The following is a 17,755-nucleotide window of genomic DNA, read 5'->3' as shown; positions in this document are numbered from 1 at the left end:
ACATGCAGTTACCACCACATTGCGCAATCATTGTATCGGAATACTGCATTGATGTACAGTGAAGGATCAGCCTAATGGATTTGTTAGTGTGCTGAAATATAAGGTAATTCATATCGGAATTTATGTTCATACCTTGATTTTACTCCTCATCATAACACCTCTCAGAATCCTCTCCGTTTGAAGTAAAGTGATTACCGAGTGTCCTTACTGAAAGTACATTTATGACCAGAGTTTTACCAATTAATGCCTCTTGAACTTAGTAAAGAGAAAGTTAAAATCAATGATGCTTGTTGAAATAATTTTCCTAGTAAAACTGCTTACTAAAGTGCTGATACCAACTTCAAACTTTAGGCTGAGTCTTAAAAAGTAAATGATCACGTTGTTGTCTGTGGTAAATTCTAAAAGGTGAGTCAGTTTCTTGCAATTTTGTCAACATTGTGTTTCGTTGTAGTAAAAGTGAGAAAGCTGCAGTTGTGAAACGTCACATTCTCATGTATGCCAAGTGTTTGTCTCTCTTGTGTGCATATTAACAGTATAAAGACCACTCAGTTTGTGTAAACCCTGAAAGTGATAGTGTTTTTCTGTACCTGTTATAATTTTGAAAATAGTTCCTGCTGCTCTAACTGTTAGCTTCAATCTTAAAACATATGTGCGTCAGAGTTCATTGCACTCGCGTGTTACTAAGTCTAGGTTGTGTCTGTTGTGTTGTCCATTATAGTTACTTATACCTACTTTCATAAACGAGAATGTTAATCTTTCTCTTGCCTAACTAGGCTGGCGACCGTTTCCCTTATTCTAGGAATAGTATAGCTAGGCAAAATTTTGTTTGTCACTATTCCAATATTTACGTAATTCTTACTTTCATTTCCGATAAGCCACCTCCGTTAGGAACAACACGGTCAATTTAACAAAATTCCTCTCAGAGGGTAACACTGTTCTGTTGCTTTGTGCCATAGTTGCTTTTACAAAATTGTTTTATGTCACAATCTGCTTCTAGCATTGAGGTTATGGTACAGTAGTAGCAAACAGACAGGGAGTGTTATAATGTGACGAACAGAAGTTTGAACTTAAAAGAGATTCGTGCGAGAAATGTTTAGAGATATTATCTGAATTATAAATTATAAAAATTATAAAACATGTGTGTTACCGCAGATGAACAGGTTGTTGCATTCAGAGGAAACTGCCCTTTCCAGCAGTATATGTCTAGTAAACTGGCAAAGTATGGCATCAGGTTCTGAATACTTTCTGACAATTAAACAAGTTTCGTGTAGAATATTCAGCCATATACTACGAAACGACCGAGTAGTGACACTGAAATGAACCAAGGTCTATACGTTGCTACTAACATGTCTTATTTCTTGAAAGACCACAACATTACCTGCAACAACTTTTTCAGCCCCCACGAGCTTTGAAAAATGCTAATGAAGAGAAATATCGCAATGATAGGAACTGTAAGAAAAACCAAGCCGTCCATCCCACCAACATTATTGCTCCAGGGGAATTCCTAATTACACATCAACTTTTGCTTTCACGAAGGACACAACGCTTATATCAGAGACCCCAAATTAAAAAAGAATGTTATATTGCAAAGCACTCTGCACCAGATGCAAAAGTCAGTGAAAGCACCGAGAGGAAACCTGAAAGCCGGCCAAGGTGGCAGAGCGGTTCTAGGCGCTACAGTCTGGAACCGCGCGACCGCTACGGTCGCAGGTTCGAATCCTGCCTCGGGCATGGATGTGTGTGATGTCCTTAGGTTAGTTAGGTTTAAGTAGTTCTGAGTTCTAGGGGACTGATGACCTTAGAAATTAAGTCCCATAGTGCTCAGAGCCATTTGAACCAATTTTTGGAAACCTCAAAGTAATTTAGACAACAACGCTACGAAAGGAGCTGTGGACACACTAGACAAGGTGGCAGTGAATTATACAGTAAAGGGGAAGACAAACAGATGGCCCATAGTTGTGTTCTCTGATGCCATTGACATATCTGCATATACCTCTTAAATACTATATAAGGCTACTTACCGCCAATGGAAAGTAAAAGCCTACAGCGAAGAAGACTCTTTCTAGAATCTCTTAACGAGAAGCTAACTGATGGTGTTAAGACGAGACAAGGACATATTTCAAGAAGAAATGCTGCAACAGGAGCTTTAGAGATAAGAACATCGTTTGGACCTGCACCCTTTAAAGAGGAATAAAATGATTCCAGGAGTGAGAAGAGAGGCAGATGCTATCTGTGTGGAAAAACTAATAACAGAAGTTCAGTGAAATGTGTTAAATGTAAAAAAAAAAAAAGAAAAAATCACTTGGAAGAAACATCTTACGAACACACGTAAAAACTGCTAGTAAAAGTTAGGCGTTGTGTAGTGAAATTAACACATTCATACTACAATATTCGATTATTGTATTGTTGCAATATTCTATTATGCAGTTTGAATGATTAATACGTTAAAATACCTAAATTACAACTTTGTTTATGATTTCAATATTCAAATGTGTAAAAGTATACTTAAAGGATTTAAAAAAGGGTCTTTTTTGACCTGAACACCTTAAGTGTATGTGCAAAATAAACACCGTAGTAGGGTTAAACGATGGGAAAAATGTACTCTAGAATGTCCTACAGACTTCTATGAAACAGTAAAATTTTACGAAAATGTTTTTATGGGAGCGAAACTGATAACCAGTAGACACGTGTTTGCAGCTTTTGAAGAGACAAAATGAACAGAAAAAAAACTTTAGAGAAATAGCAGAGTTTTTAGAAAGAGGTGAATGGACAAGAGGACTTATTCCAGAGTTTATGCGCTTCGTTCGATGGCAGTTATGATTCCTGGATCATCCTGTTCTAACGAACGAAGCCTTTACTTTTTGCATTGACTGTTTAAGATCAACAAAGCTGCAAGATCGATTCAGTCATATCGTTATTTTGTCTGTCAACTGTGACGTTACCGGTAAACTTGATTTACATGATTTGTCAAATACATTTTTATTTAATGAGCCACAAAGTGCAGCACAGTTTCTGTGTTGTGCCAGCTACTTATTTGTACTGAACAGCATTTTATTAAATAAATGATGTCTTAACAATTATTCTGAATTTTAATGTAATTTAAATGTAATTTTTATTGATAAAGTCTTATTTTTATGATTTATTTCTACTTAACATTTCTCGGGAATGGGAAGTGGGAAATCCTTTTCTCGAAGACTACCCACTGAGACAGAACATGAACCGCCAGTCCTGGGCACACAGTTTTCTCTTTTATTTTGTCAAAGAACGTCTCTGACAGATTTTGGCTGTATGGCTAAGATATAATGGTGACCTATGAAGTGTTTTACTGGTCAGGATGGGTGGCGGCGTGAATGTGAGGTGCATAGGGCGAGCAGATGATCATCATTCGAGCACAGTCAGTTGATTGACTTAATTCTATTCAAAATCATGTTAGGGCAAATTCTGTAGAGGTCAGCGCCCTTGCAGCCTACCGACTCGCACTCGCGCGGAAGCCAGACGCGGAAGCACATTGACTGACGGCAGAAAGGCTCACTGATTTATTCTGCGTGAACAGCTGAATCGAGAGAGCGACGTCTCGGCTTTGTGCACACAGCGGGGGCAGGAACGTGCTTTCCGTGCTGGAGAGTACTTCCTCGTTTCCTTACACCAACTTCCCCAGTAAAAATTAGCTACCACATGGCTCATTTCAACAATTCTCTACCGAATAACTCCTAATATTGTTACATTTCATTCGCAATAGTTGTTGAGTCGATTGAAATGACACAGACGGAAATGCATGATCATACATAACAAAATGATTGCAAAAATAGTAGTTAGTCCAACTGAAATTTTAAAGTAGTACTACTCTTACTAGCTCGTTGATGCTGGTCAATACTGCTGAAAGAATTAACTATATTCCAGTCATCTCTAGTACCTGGAATCTGAACTATTTGTTTTCACAATTGATAGAGGGTTGTAATGAATTTCATGGGCATATATTTAGTCTCTAGATGTCCCGAGCGCGTAAGCCCATTTGCACTATTTGGAGTTATATATAAGCGTGCAGAGCCATCAGAGATGCTGTGTCGCCTGGAGACTTGCATGGACAATCTCTGCCCTGCAAGATGCGCGGGAGATGATGCGCACTGCTAATCGTCACATGAGGAGACAGTGGTGTGTCATGAGTTGTAGTATGGCATAGGCCGAGTTGTACGGTTGCAGCTATATTCTGAGGAGGTGGAACATTTTGATTTACTGAGTAATTATTTGAGATGAGGGAAGCGACTGAAGCGTTTTGAGAAGAATATTTTTTTATGGTTATTCTGAAGAGTAGTAGAAGTGGACTTAATTTAGAATAACTGATTTCAGATTCTGTACTTTATTAAGCATTCTTGGTTCACACATTCAGAGACTTGAGTATACGAGAAGACCAACAGCCACGCGTAATTTTCAATTTAAATTGGGGGAAAGAAATAACTGTTGAATATTTAATGTCATTTTTACGAGATACATTTTTTGAAAAGATTTCATTTGATGTCAAACACTACTTACTTTGTCCACTCGAGAACTGTGTATTAATGTTTGCGAACCAAAGACAGAAAATTTCTCAGTAGGTAACTTTTATAATCAGAAATATAATTACATTTGATGTTAAAATTTATCTCAAGTCATTGTCCGCATATCAAGTCCAGCCGAAATATGAGTTATCATTTTACTTATTCTGGTTTGTTGCGAACTGAGTGTGCTTTGCCTTTTTTTAAAAAGAGACCGCATTGCACCAAGCGCATTTCTGTAGTTGCTTGTATCTCAGCAAATGCGATGCTCTTTCAAGACAAGAGCAGTGTCACGGGGTTTCCATTGCGCAAAAGGTAAGCCAAAATTTAATAATATAGAATGTGAACAGTGAGTTTTTCCAGGGCCATTTTTTCAGGTTTAATGATTCACAGTGATGATTTCAGACAGTGTTCTCGCCATTACGAAAATTTAAACAGACAGGGAACAAGATGGGCACTTTCAAGTTACGTTCTCGTAGCTAGATTTTGAGACACATTCCCGCAGTCGAATATTTTTCTCCAAAGTTTACTAATTCCTATGTGGCAAGCAAATCTGATAATGACTAAGAATAATAATCCTTATTAATAAGATAACTTTCCCAGTTCGTGTTTTGCATTCAAACTGAAATGGATTGAATAAATAAGTAAGTGTTATTGTGGAATACCGTAGAAATGGGAGTTAGGGGTGACATGCCTTCGGCGGACAAGGATGGCTCAAGGATATTTGGGGTAAATAGAAAGAGTCACTTGACAGCTCACAGTCTTCTATGTCCACCAGAAAACCACTGCCTTGTATCCTTTGGCTAAAGTAGGAGAGAGACATGTTACACATGAAGGTCAGGTCAATTTTTGAGTTGAAAGAGTAGGTGATACTATCTGCAAACCCTTATTGGAAGGATTGAGTGAATATTTATAGGCTCTTGGGACAGCAGTTCCAGAGATCAGTATTCATGAAGAGATCTTTCTCACAGCTCTACACACGCTGTAGTGAAATACGATATTCGAGGGACAAGTATTTTTATTTGCTCACTTTCATGTAAAGTGGTTACTGATAAAGCCAAGAAATATCTTATTTCCTGACTGATAAAAAACTCTCGGGCAGATGGTACTGAATATTAGTATGGAGGGGTGCCCAGAATACTGGAGGGTGTAACCAGGGTAAAGTTCAAAGTGATGTATGGGATCGGCCGATAGAACGGTGATAATTAAGGCTAATTCATTGTTTATCACGATGGCATCTACATCAGTCAGTTGGTAGTAGGAATACCTGTTCTGCGTTTTGTCAGAGAGGATCATGGTCTTAGTATTAGTTAATTTGTTATTAAATAGTTATTAACAATGCCAAAAAATCCTTAGGGTGCAACAAAACAGTGCTCATGATTAGCTGCGCTAGTTTCAGCAGCCTACCACAGATAAGAAGCATCCAGTCGTGTATTTGACAAGCTACCTGTAATTTCCAACAGCAAAGTATTTAGTTCTACATAGGCGTTCAAGATACGGATTTCTTTGTGGATTCCTTGCTTCATTGCTGCTGTCGCTTGCTGAAGTTGCGAAGTTGAACGACGAAGTCGTTCGTCTGCCATAGACAATTCCGTAAAGCCCTGAGCCGCACCTTCCACCTAGTGACTTACCATTTTCTATAGAGTTCGATAAACTCGTTCCACTCGACCATTTCCCTCTGGATAAGCTGGCGTTGTCTTTAGCTTGTCAATCTTCAATAACTTTCACACGTGCTGAACTAAATCGGGAGTGAAATTTGAACCTTGATCAGTAATTATAGAAGAAGATGAGCCATATTTCAAAATCCACTCTTTAACAAATACTCGTGACACAGTCTCGGCACTTTAGTGTCGATATCATTAATAGCTTTCGTAAAAAATGATATAAAATAGTCAAAATAAAGCGATTTCCACCTTTCGTTTTCGATAGGGTCCTAAGACGTCAAGTCCATTTCGTTCAAAAGGGGTGCCCGTTCCTGGGAGTTCTTGTTGAGGTCCTTTGGTTTTGCCCACATCATTCAGTTTACTGCACTGTAAGGATAAGTTTTCTGGTTTGGCCACCGATAGAGTTGTGCTGTTTGTAGGTTAATTGCCTTCTTTTTGCCATTATTTCCTGTCAATGTCTTTTAACACTTGTTCCCTCAGTACTACATGTTTGACAATGCTGTTTTGTTTAACGGTAACCTTGTACATTATCCCATCAACGACTTCGAATTTAGGATCGTGTTTCCATGATTGACATTACATGTCAGCCTCTTGCACATTTATTAATTTCTATTTCCCCATCGACTGTGAAACATTGTCTGACGTCCCTACTAAGTGCATTCGCACTGCTGTTCAACTTCCCGATTTGGTGGGCTACCTTATACTCACACAACCCCAAAGCCCAGCTAGTTGTAGTGAATTTTCGGCCCACTAACAAACATCGGTTGCTGTATATATGCCATAGACAAGTGCACGTAAATCCGATTTTGTTGTCGATTAGCAGTACTCGGCCTTGTTCAAAAGACGGGAAGCAAATGAAATTGAAAGCCTCTCTCCACTAACTTCCTGCGAAAAACCTCCACCGCTAGTAAAATTGCTAGCATCAGTTGCTACGATGAAGGGTTTCGAGAAATCTGGATAAGCCAATAATGGCGCTGTTGTCAAAACTGTTTCCAGTGCCTCCGGCGCTTGTGAATATTCACAACTCCAATTAAAATCTGTTTCCTTTTTCAGTAATTGCGTCACTGGATGTGCTATGTCGACATACCGCTGAATGTGCCGTCAGTAGAAATTCGCAGTGCCTGGAAAAAGGCTGTAGTAGTTCCATATATGCCTGTACCGAATAGTCTTTCACGGTATCCACCAATTTTAAGTTACTTTGGAATCCACCTGTGGTTATCATGTGTCCCAAATACTTTACTTCAGGTGCAGCAAAATGACATTTTGGCAAGGAAAGATTTGCTCTGTGCGGTCTCTCAAATACAATGTTGAGGTTAACGAGACATACAATGGGGAGTCAATCCTCAGAAATCGGTATCTATCAGACGTTGGGATGTTGCTGCCGCATTCAGTAGACCGAAAGGATTACGGGTATGATTGTACACACCTGTAGGCGTAATAAATGATGTTATAGCCATATCATGTCGATGTACAAGCAGTTGATTATACCTGCAGGTTAGGTCTCAAACAGAGAAGATTTTTCATGAACCAAGGTTATCCAGCGAGTGTGCGAGATCGGTAATTGAAGAAGTTCTGTAAATTTACAGCATTCATCTTCCGTAATCAACACAAAATCGATGTTTCTGTTCTCCTGTAGGCGATTTCTTCTTCACGATTATGATGGGTGATGTCCAGGGTAAATCTGATGGTTCTCCAGAATCAATGAATCCGGCATCCAGTTGTTCTTTAATCATCTCGTCGCCTAACGCTTATCGACTGTGCGAAATTCTGTATGGTCATTGAGCGATGGGTGCTGCTCCTCGTGCATGTTTACTGTGTTGAACTGATGGAATTGTTAGAAGTTTATCCCGCTCACGGAAGAGATCAGCGTAGCTTAGTAGCACTGGTGAAACCATTTCCCGATGCTCCAGCGATACATGATTAATTCAGTAACCAGCTCTTGGTCGATTGGTCCGCGTGCTTCGTCAATTGCTTCTTTCATACTGACATTCAGGGGACAATAACTTACTGCCTGTACGTCTTTCTCCTTGTTAGGCACTTCTATTACGTCTTGTGGATCTATATTCGATACCGTTGCCACAATAGTTCGGTGTGGTAATTCAAAAATGGTTCAAATGGCTCTGAGCACTATGGGACTCAACTGCTGTGGTCATAAGTGGTGTGGTAATTCTGCAGCTGCGTTAATCGTATTATTAATGCTTACTGGAACACACACTTTTCCGCTTGGTTCGTCCTTAATGACACTATCAGTTCTTGCTATATAGCAATAGCTCTCGATTAGCAAGTCAACCGTTTACTGATGGCTCTGTAAACAACAAATTACTTCCGTGGCCCTTTACGTCGATATACAACGTTTTCCCTGTCCTCCGAGAGGGGGCTGGGGCGGGGGGAATGTGCTCACTTTCACTCAGATATACGTCGAGTCTGAACTTGCATCGCTACTCAGTTTGCACATTACCTCAGCGGCACTTTCAGTCTCTCTCTTAGAGTTCCTACTGTAGCCTAATCATTGCGACCGAACTGGGTTTCTCTTTTTGCTACATCGATCTGAGTGCGGTTAGCTGATATGAAATCTAACCCTAGTAATATTTCGTGACTTTCCCCTCCGCTCCTTATCGTTTGCATTTCGGCCTCATATTCGTCCTACCCTAACACCAACTTAATCACAAGTTCTCCATAATTGTGCACTCGTTTGTCATTTAACAACTTAATGGTACAGCTCGACTGCTTCCATCTTCTTTCCTTAATTAAATGGCAGCTCATCAGAGAAATTCGAGCTCCTGTATGAACTACAACATTGACATTTTGCCCATAGTAAATAGCGTTAGCAAACAGACCTCCCGAAATGTCATCCGTGAAGCTCACAGCAGTGCTTCCTGGGGGCGGAAGTAGCGGTAGCCCTTCTGTCCCCTCTGTCATTTAACGTAAACCTTGCATTCCATGCTCTACAGTTCGGTGCTATGTGGCCATTCCTTCCTCAAACCAAACAACGAATCTCCTTTATTTGTAGCCTGTTGCCCGTTCTTGAGCACCATTTGAACACACGACGATCTGGTTTGTGGTCCAATTGGGGTCTCCATAGTTCTTCCACAAATCGAACTGCCGTTTGTATGCTGACTACACAGCGCGACCGTCTGCAGACTGTAGCCCGTTCAAAAACCTATGTAATGCCTTTTGTCCTGCTTCAAGCAATATCGTCTCATTGTGATTATCGTTCTCACCGAGCTCATATATAATAGCATGAACTTTCCTAGGGCGTTCGGCCAAATGCTCAATAGAATCTTCGTCAAATATACGCATGCTGTGGAGTTGGTCCTTGTAAAACGTTGCCGTTTTCTCCCTTTTGTAACGTTGCAGGAGTGTCTGCTTAAAAGTGCTGTAGATAGTTGCTCGACTGTACGTACCAAAATCGAATGCATCACCTTTAATTCGCAATTTTGTCACGGTTACTTCGTCCTAATCACTCCAGGATCATGAAGTTGCTGCATTTCTCAGTTTACTGAAAAAAAAAAACAAACAAGAAAGCACTTCAACATCCTCATCAGATTTCCCACAAAAGACTGGAACTGTATGGATCAAAGAAAAATTCTTAACTACAACTGAATCCATTGTGCTTGCATCAGCTCCATTCTGAGAGCAACTACACTCCTGGAAATTGAATTAAAAGAACACCGTGAATTCATTGTCCCAGGAAGGGGAAACTCTATTGACACATTCCTGGGGTCAGATGCATGACATGATCACACTGACAGAACCACAGGCACATAGACACAGGCAACAGAGCATGCACAATGTCGGCACTAGTACAGTGTATATCCACCTTTCGCAGCAATGCAGGCTGCTATTCTCCCATGGAGACGATCGTAGAGATGCTGGATGTAGTCCTGTGGAACGGCTTGCCATGCCATTTCCGCCTGGCGCCTCAGCGTTCGTGCTGGACGTGCAGACCGCGTGAGACGACGCTTTATCCAGTCCCAAACATGCTCAATGGGGGACAGATCCGGAGATCTTGCTGGCCAGGGTAGTTGACTTACACCTTCTAGAGCACGTTGGGTGGCACGGGATACATGCGGACGTGCATTGTCCTGTTGGAACAGCAAGTTCCCTTGCCGGTCTAGGAATGGTAGAACGATGGGTTCGATGACGGTTTGGATGTACCGTGCACTATTCAGTGTCCCCTCGACGGTCACCAGTGGTGTACGGCCAGTGTAGGAGGTCGCTCCCCACACCATGATGGCGGGTGTTGGCCCTGTGTGCCTCGGTCGTATGCAGTCCTGATTGTGGCGCTCACCTGCACGGCGCCAAACACGCATACGACCATCATTGGCACCAAGGCAGAAGCGACTCTCATCGCTGAAGACGACACGTCTCCATTCGTCCCTCCATTCACGCCTGTCGCGACACCACTCGAGGCGGGCTGCACGATGTTGGGGCGTGAGCGGAAGACGGCCTAACGGTGTGCGGGACCGTAGCCCAGCTTCATGGAGACGGTTGCGAATGGTCCTCGCCGAAACCCCAGGAGCAACAGTGTCCCTAATTTGCTGGGAAGTGGCGGTGCGGTCCCCTACGGCACTGCGTAGGATCCTACGGTCTTGGCGTGCATCCATGCGTCGCTGCGGTCCGGTCCCAGGTCGACGGGCACGTGCACCTTCCGCCGACCACTGGCGACAACATCGATGTACTGTGGAGACCACGTGTTGAGCAATTCGGCGGTACGTCCACCCGGCCTCCCGCATGCCCACTATACGCCCTCGCCCAAAGTCCGTCAACTGCACATACGGTTCACGTCCACGCTGTCGCGGCATGCTACCAGTGTTAAAGACTCCGATGGAGCTCCGTATGCCACGGCAAACTGGCTGACACTGACGGCGGCGGTGCACAAATGCTGCGCAGCTAGCGCCATTCGACGGCCAACACCGCGGTTCCTGGTGTGTCCGCTGTGCCGTGCGTGTGATCATTGCTTGTACAGCCCTCTCGCAGTGTCCGGAGCAAGTATGGTGGGTCTGACACTCCGGTGTCAATGTGTTCTTTTTTCCGTTTCCAGGAGTGTATTATTATAATCGTCTATAAATTCGTAACTTGTTGTGCATCTGTCATAATTGAATAGCCTGATCATTCTATATACTTAAAAAATGCCATCATGGCCATTCTTACGCACGGCAAGGAATTCGAGTATCTGCTGCAATCCTACCTTCAGTGCTGCATCGCTCGAAGAGATGTGGTTCGACGGAATAGTGGTGTCTTCATCTGCCTCGTGGTGGTTCAAAATATGGATACGAAACACGAACACCGCTACATCCTGCTGGAAGACTGTGGGTTTTATCCTCTCCTCAGGAAAGAAATCCGAGATTATCCCACTCCTGACGCCATTTTTGTAGGGGTTTTACTGGTCAGGATGGGTGGCAGTGCGAGTGTGAGATTCTTAGGGCGAGCAGGTGACCAGCATTCGAGCACAGTCCGTTGATTTACTTAACTTTGTTCGCATCATGTTACGTACAGACTCTGCAGCGGTCAGCGGCCTCGCAGCCTGCCAATCTCACGCGAAGCGGAAGCCCGACACAGAAGGCCGCTTTTATTCCGCATGGACAGCTTACGCGCGCGGGCGACAACGCGGCAGTGCAGAGTCAGCGGTGACGGAAACATCCGTTCCGCGCTAGAGGGTGAACTATCGCTTGTCTTACAGATCTCTCATTCAATTAGCAACCGTTAAGACAAGTGGACCTCAAACCGTAAGTACACATTACCAAGGCAGGCCAACCAAGTAACTTAAATATTGCGCTACACTTCAAAACGGCACAGGTATGTGACACTGTTAAATTCTAGAGATCTGCTCCTTGGTCACAGAAGCATTCGAGGATCGCTGTGTTACCGTCTCCTCATCGTTCCTCGATTGTCTGAACATAATCGTCTGCGGTAGATATCGATGGTCTTCCTTCTCGACCAACATCGCCACTTCCTGAATTTCTTCCGTATTCCTCGTTCACGACCTTGAGAGTCAATTAATACTTGCCGGGTTCAAACACGTTAGGCCACCCGGACTGAACTTTTCCACTCTTTCCCACTTCAGTAATCGTGCCCCTCAATAGATTGCAAGCGGTCCAGCCTTTGGAATTGGATTGGTCTTCCCAATCTAAAGGCGCCGTTGTCATTGGGATTCAAATCCAAATCTTATTACCTTTAGTTGTAGAATGACAGGCATAACATACCCACAGTACATAACTGGGTTGTTGCTTGTTATGGCTCACATATTGGTGATCCCGATTTTTGTGAAATGCACAGCTGTTACCGTTCGGTTATTGTTTTTATTGAGTGAAAACGCGAACAATCACAATACGCGAAAGGCCTTAGTTAAAACCCGACGGGTGAAATGCTCAGTCGAGTCGGATAAAAGACACTAATAAGAATTTTGAGGAAAGCAGGTAGTTCATTAACCTGGGTGGACGGAAATAGGCAGATTCTATGTTCCTAGGTATCTGGAAAGGGATTGACACATTGTCTCACTGCAGACTGTTGACTAAGGTTCGAACAAAACAAATTAGGTTCCCTGATATATGATTGGCTCGAACACTTTTTCATAATTATGACCCAGTATGTTGTCATCGATGGCGAGTATTCATCAGAGACAAGAGGACTCCATGGAAGTGTGGCAGGACCGTACTTTCTAAATATTCATAAATGATATGTCGGACGGCGTAGGCAGCGGTTTATGGCTGTTTGCTGATGTTGCTGCGGTCGTTGTTGAGTGGCTGTAGGAGGATACAAGATGACTCAGACAGAATTTCTAGTCGTTGAGGTGAATAGCAACTACCTATAACTGTAGAAAAATATAAGGTAATACGGATGATGGGGAAAGAGAATCCCGTAACGTTCGAATACTGCGCTGGTATTGTGCTAGAATGAAATTTTCGCTCTCCACCGGAGTGTGTGGTAGCTTTCTGGCAGATTGAAACTTTGTGCCGGACCGAGATTCGAACTCCGTCCCGAATTCGAATGTCGGCCGACACACAGTTTTAATTTGCGAGGAAGTTTCAGTGGGGTGCTGCTTGACACAGTCACATTGATTAACTATCTAGGCGTGACGTCGCAAACCGATATGAAACGGAATTAGCACGTTATTAGTAGTAGGGAAGGGAGAGTTTTGGGAATGTCTAGGTCATCTGCAAATGAGATAGCTTATAGGATGTTAGTGCGACCCATTCTTGAGTGCTGTTCGAATATTTGGGATCCCAACAAGGATAGATTTAAAGACGACATCGTAGCAGTTCAGAAGTGGACTGATTGATTTGTTATCGGTAGATACGATCAATAAGCTTATATACAGATATGCATCGGGAACTGATACGGAGAATCCCTGGAGGAAAGACGACATTCTTTCCGAAAGGCGTTATTGCGGAAATTTAGAGAACGGCTATTTGAGGCTGACTGCAGAACGATTCTAATGTAGCCAAATGAAAAATTCGACTACAGACCGCGAAGATGCGATGAGATAAAATCCAGCTGGTAGTACCGAGTCTCATAGATAGTTGTTTTTCACTACATCCAGCTGCGAGTGGAACAGGAAAGGAAATGACCAGTAGTGTTGCGTATGGTAACTTGAGGATTACGTATGTAGATGTTAATGTACATGCAGCAACATTTTATTCAGCGCTGCAATAACTTTAAGTCACCTGAAAATCAGTGGTAAAGGTATTGCAGAAATTATTCCCCGTATATTGTGTACTCAACAGAAAGCAGCGGTGTTGAGACGTGTGCGAAGTTTTCAAGGGGACACTGCACACGTCAGCTCTGCACAGAATCCGTTACGCAGCCGATGCGGCGTATACGATGTTAATTATCTAACTTCAAGGCATTAAAATTATTGAAATTCGACCTTTGGTGGATTGAAACAGTAAACAGTAAAAGAGGGTAACACATCACAGAAGCTTAATATTTAACAGTGAACCCGACGCTTGTATTGTACCAGTACTGGCATAAATTATGATAACCATCCTAGTTGGATCGACTAATTGAACTGCTAGGTTGAAGTGTCTGCCATACGTGTTTTTAAATATGTGGGTCGAATTACACACTAAAGTGACAAAAGTGATGGAATATCGAGATGCACATACAAACATGGCGGTGGTATCGCGTACGTGCGGTGTAACAGAACAGTGCATTGGCGGAGCTGTCATTTGTGCGCAGATGATTCATGTGAAAAGGTTTCCCACGTGATTATGGCCACACGACGGGAATCAATAGACTTTGAACGCGGTATGGTAGTTGGAGCTAAACCCATTTGACGTTCCATTTCTGAAATCATTAAGGAATGAATTTTGGAGATCCACAGTGTCAAGGGTGGGCCAAGAGTACAAATTTTTAGGCATTAGCTGTTACCACGTACAACGCAGTGGCCGATGACCTTCACTTAACGACCGAGAGCAGCGGCGTTTCTATAGAGTTGTCAGTGCTAACAGACAAGGAAAACGTAGGTAAATAACAGCAGAAATCAATGTGGGACGTACGACGAACGTATCCGTTAGGTGAATGCGTGGTGTCTGTTCTTTCGGACATGTCTGGAAGAATAGACACCACTCAGAATCCGCCACTGTGAAACGTTACATGTAAACTGAAGGGGATCGCTGCTGTCAGCTGCAGCGGGGAATTAGTGGCGACGAGCCGATATTTATACCGGACCAGGACTCGAACCCGGGACCTCATACTTACTAGGCAGGTGCGTTAACCACTCCGCCATCCGGGACACAGCGTCTAACGCAACTCCACGGACTATCTCTGCACGCCTCACTGCCAATCCACACTCCCACCGAGCGCCACCTATACTCAGTCCCTGACCATAATACTTCTGTTCCTTACTCTAAGATTCCCACAGGAGGTCGGACGAATGTACAGCAGCACTGAAGAAAGTGAATCCGTTGCCCAGCTTGCACGTATTAGTTATGTGAACGAGTGGTGTCTGTTCTCTCGGAGATGTCCGAATCGCATACCACAATTGATCCAGTGCAGTGAACGGCTGTCAAACTAACTCGGCACTGGCAACAAAAAACTGTATTTCAGTTAACAAGAAGTAAATTAATATACGCACATAGAGTTATTAAATATTTCATGGAATGTATCATAGAAACATATTCATACCAGAAGCTACTTGTACGCACGAAGTGAAAATTTTTTAGTTACATTATAACTTTTTTCCCAATTTGACGTTATACAGACAAAGTAGGTATTTAAATTTGTCTGTGTCACCCATACTATCTTTTTACAAATCCAATTCAGTCACATTACTATAAACCATCGTTTCAAACCAATAGAAGTGGTATTCTGTTAGAGATAGTATTTGAGGTTATTCTTTGTTAGTTTATATTTTAACCCAATGTGCAGCGAACAGTATTGTTATTGAAAAGGAATTTCAACTCAAGATTTCTTAAGTAGATCTTCTTACATTTAAGCAGAACCGTTTGAGACAGAGATGACATCTATTGCTGAGATCTCATGAGAGTCAGACACATGTCCCTTAATGTTACACAAAGCGAACCCTTGGATATTCAACCCTGTATAACGCTATCGAGCAAAAGATAAATATCCGAGTCAGATCAGTGTCTGCTTCATGTCGAACTGAACAGTGAAGGTTCGAATGTGAGAATAGTGATGTTTAGAATCACAAAAGCTGTTTTACAATCTCGTTTGTCAAGCAGCGACCTATCAGGACTCACTGTGAAGCATAAGAGACTATTCACCATCAATCAGGAGGTACTACTAAAATTCGACATTCCATCTCTTCCCGACGTAGAAGAGCGTCTTGATTTGGTAGTCCCAATCTCTATTCAGATATCAGTCCTATCATCTGGTCTGTACGCTTGGACAAAGTCTTTCCACGACTGTACAGGAGCGCGTCTAACACGTACCACGAGCGCAGCCAGCTCCAATTGTGCTTCTGTGTACCCATTGTGGCAGTTCAGCGGTTAACTCACTTTATTCCTTACACTGATGGGCATTACTTGAGCTCCTAACGTGTACCTACCATCGACTTTTTTTTCCTTTATTGTAATTTTATCACCTCATACAGGCGGGCTGTCAGCAGCATACGCCGCTCTTCAGCCTTAAGTGGTACAATCATGTGACAATGAGGCGACATAGACAATACAATGAAAATGGCGGGCAAAAAAAGTAGAGACAAAAGACAACAGACATGAAACCGTTCACGCTGGACGATAAAAACACTAACACTGGTTGACACGGCGCACAGAACACGGAGGACGGCGACGGCACATGCGAACAGTGGAGTTGTAACTGCGAAAGAACGCGAAACACAAAACGAAGCACACACACGAGACACTGATGGCGATGATCTCCGGCGCGCGAATGTTCACTATGCGTGTGCGAGTCCGGGGACCTGCCAAGAGAGGAGGAGGAGGAAGGGGAGTGGGAGAGCGAGAGGGGAGAGCAGAGATGCCACGGGCAGAGGAGATAGGGTGGAGGGAGGAAGGGGGAGGGGAAGCCCAGGGGAAGAGGAGTGGAGGGAGGGGACGGGGGAAAAGGAAAGATAAGGGAAGGGAAGAGAAGGGAGGGAGGGTGCCTAAAGGAAAGGACACCGGAAGTTGGGGGGTGGTGCAGGGTCAAAGTTGATAGGAGGGGTAGATGGAGGGGAGGAGGACATCATCAGGGAGGGGGAGCTGGCGGAAGCCATCTTGGGAGAGGGTAAGGAGGGTGGAGAGATGGAGACCGGGTGGGACATGGGAATACAGGCGCGGCAGAGGGCGGGGGTGGGAGAGGATCGGGGAGATGAGCAGGTGAGGAGGATCGAGTTTACGGGAGGTGTACAGGATCCATATCCTTTCAACGAAAAGGAGGAGGTGGGGGAAGGGGAGGAGATCGTACAGGATCCGCGTAGGGGAGGGGAGGCGGATGCGATAGGCGAGGTGGAGAGCATGGCGTTCAAGGATTTGGAGGGATTTGTAAAAGGTAAGGGGGGGCAGAGATCCAAGCCGGATGGGCATAACAAAGGATAGGGCGGATGAAGGACTTATAGGTGTGGAGGATGGTGGAGGGGTCCAGAACCCACGTACGGCCGGAGAGGAGCTTGAGGAGACTGTCGCGCGCGTGCCTTGGCTTGGATTGTCCGGAGGTGGGGAGTCCAGGAGAGGCGACGGTCGAGGGTGACGCCAAGGTACTTAAGGGTGGGAGTGAGGGTGATAGGACGGCCATAGATGGTGAGATAGAAATCAAGGAGGCGGAAGGAGGGGGTGGTTTTGCCTACAATGATCGCCTGGGTTTTGGAGGGATTGACCTTGAGCAACCACTGGTTGCACCAAGCGGTGAACCGGTCAAGATGGGATTGGAGAAGGTGTTGGGAGCGCTGTAGGGTGGGGGCAAGGGCAAGGAAGGCGGTGTCATCGGCAAACTGGAGAAGGTGGACGGGGGCTGACGGCGGCGGCATGTCCGCCGTGTACAAAAGGTACAGAAGGGGGGAGAGGACGGAGCCTTGGGGCACACCGGCAGAGGGGTAAAAGGTGTAGGAATCTGTGTTATGGAGGGTGACATAGGAAGGACGGCGGGAGAGAAAGGAGC

The 17,755-nt window shown here is 43.9% G+C and overlaps 1 non-coding gene across 1 annotated transcript; it reads right to left on the bottom strand.

Annotated features, from left to right (window-relative positions):
• Window positions 1-14,860: 14,860 nt before the first annotated feature.
• On the bottom strand, window positions 14,861-14,933 carry Trnat-agu (transfer RNA threonine (anticodon AGU)). The gene has a single exon. It is a non-coding gene; the product is annotated as a tRNA-Thr (tRNA).
• Window positions 14,934-17,755: the final 2,822 nt, after the last annotated feature.

This window comes from Schistocerca cancellata, chromosome 2 (genome assembly GCF_023864275.1).
Source record: "Schistocerca cancellata isolate TAMUIC-IGC-003103 chromosome 2, iqSchCanc2.1, whole genome shotgun sequence".
NCBI lineage: Eukaryota > Metazoa > Arthropoda > Insecta > Orthoptera > Acrididae > Schistocerca > Schistocerca cancellata.
The sequence above is the reverse complement of the archived record's forward strand: the minus strand, read 5'-3'. Positions and strand labels throughout refer to the sequence as shown.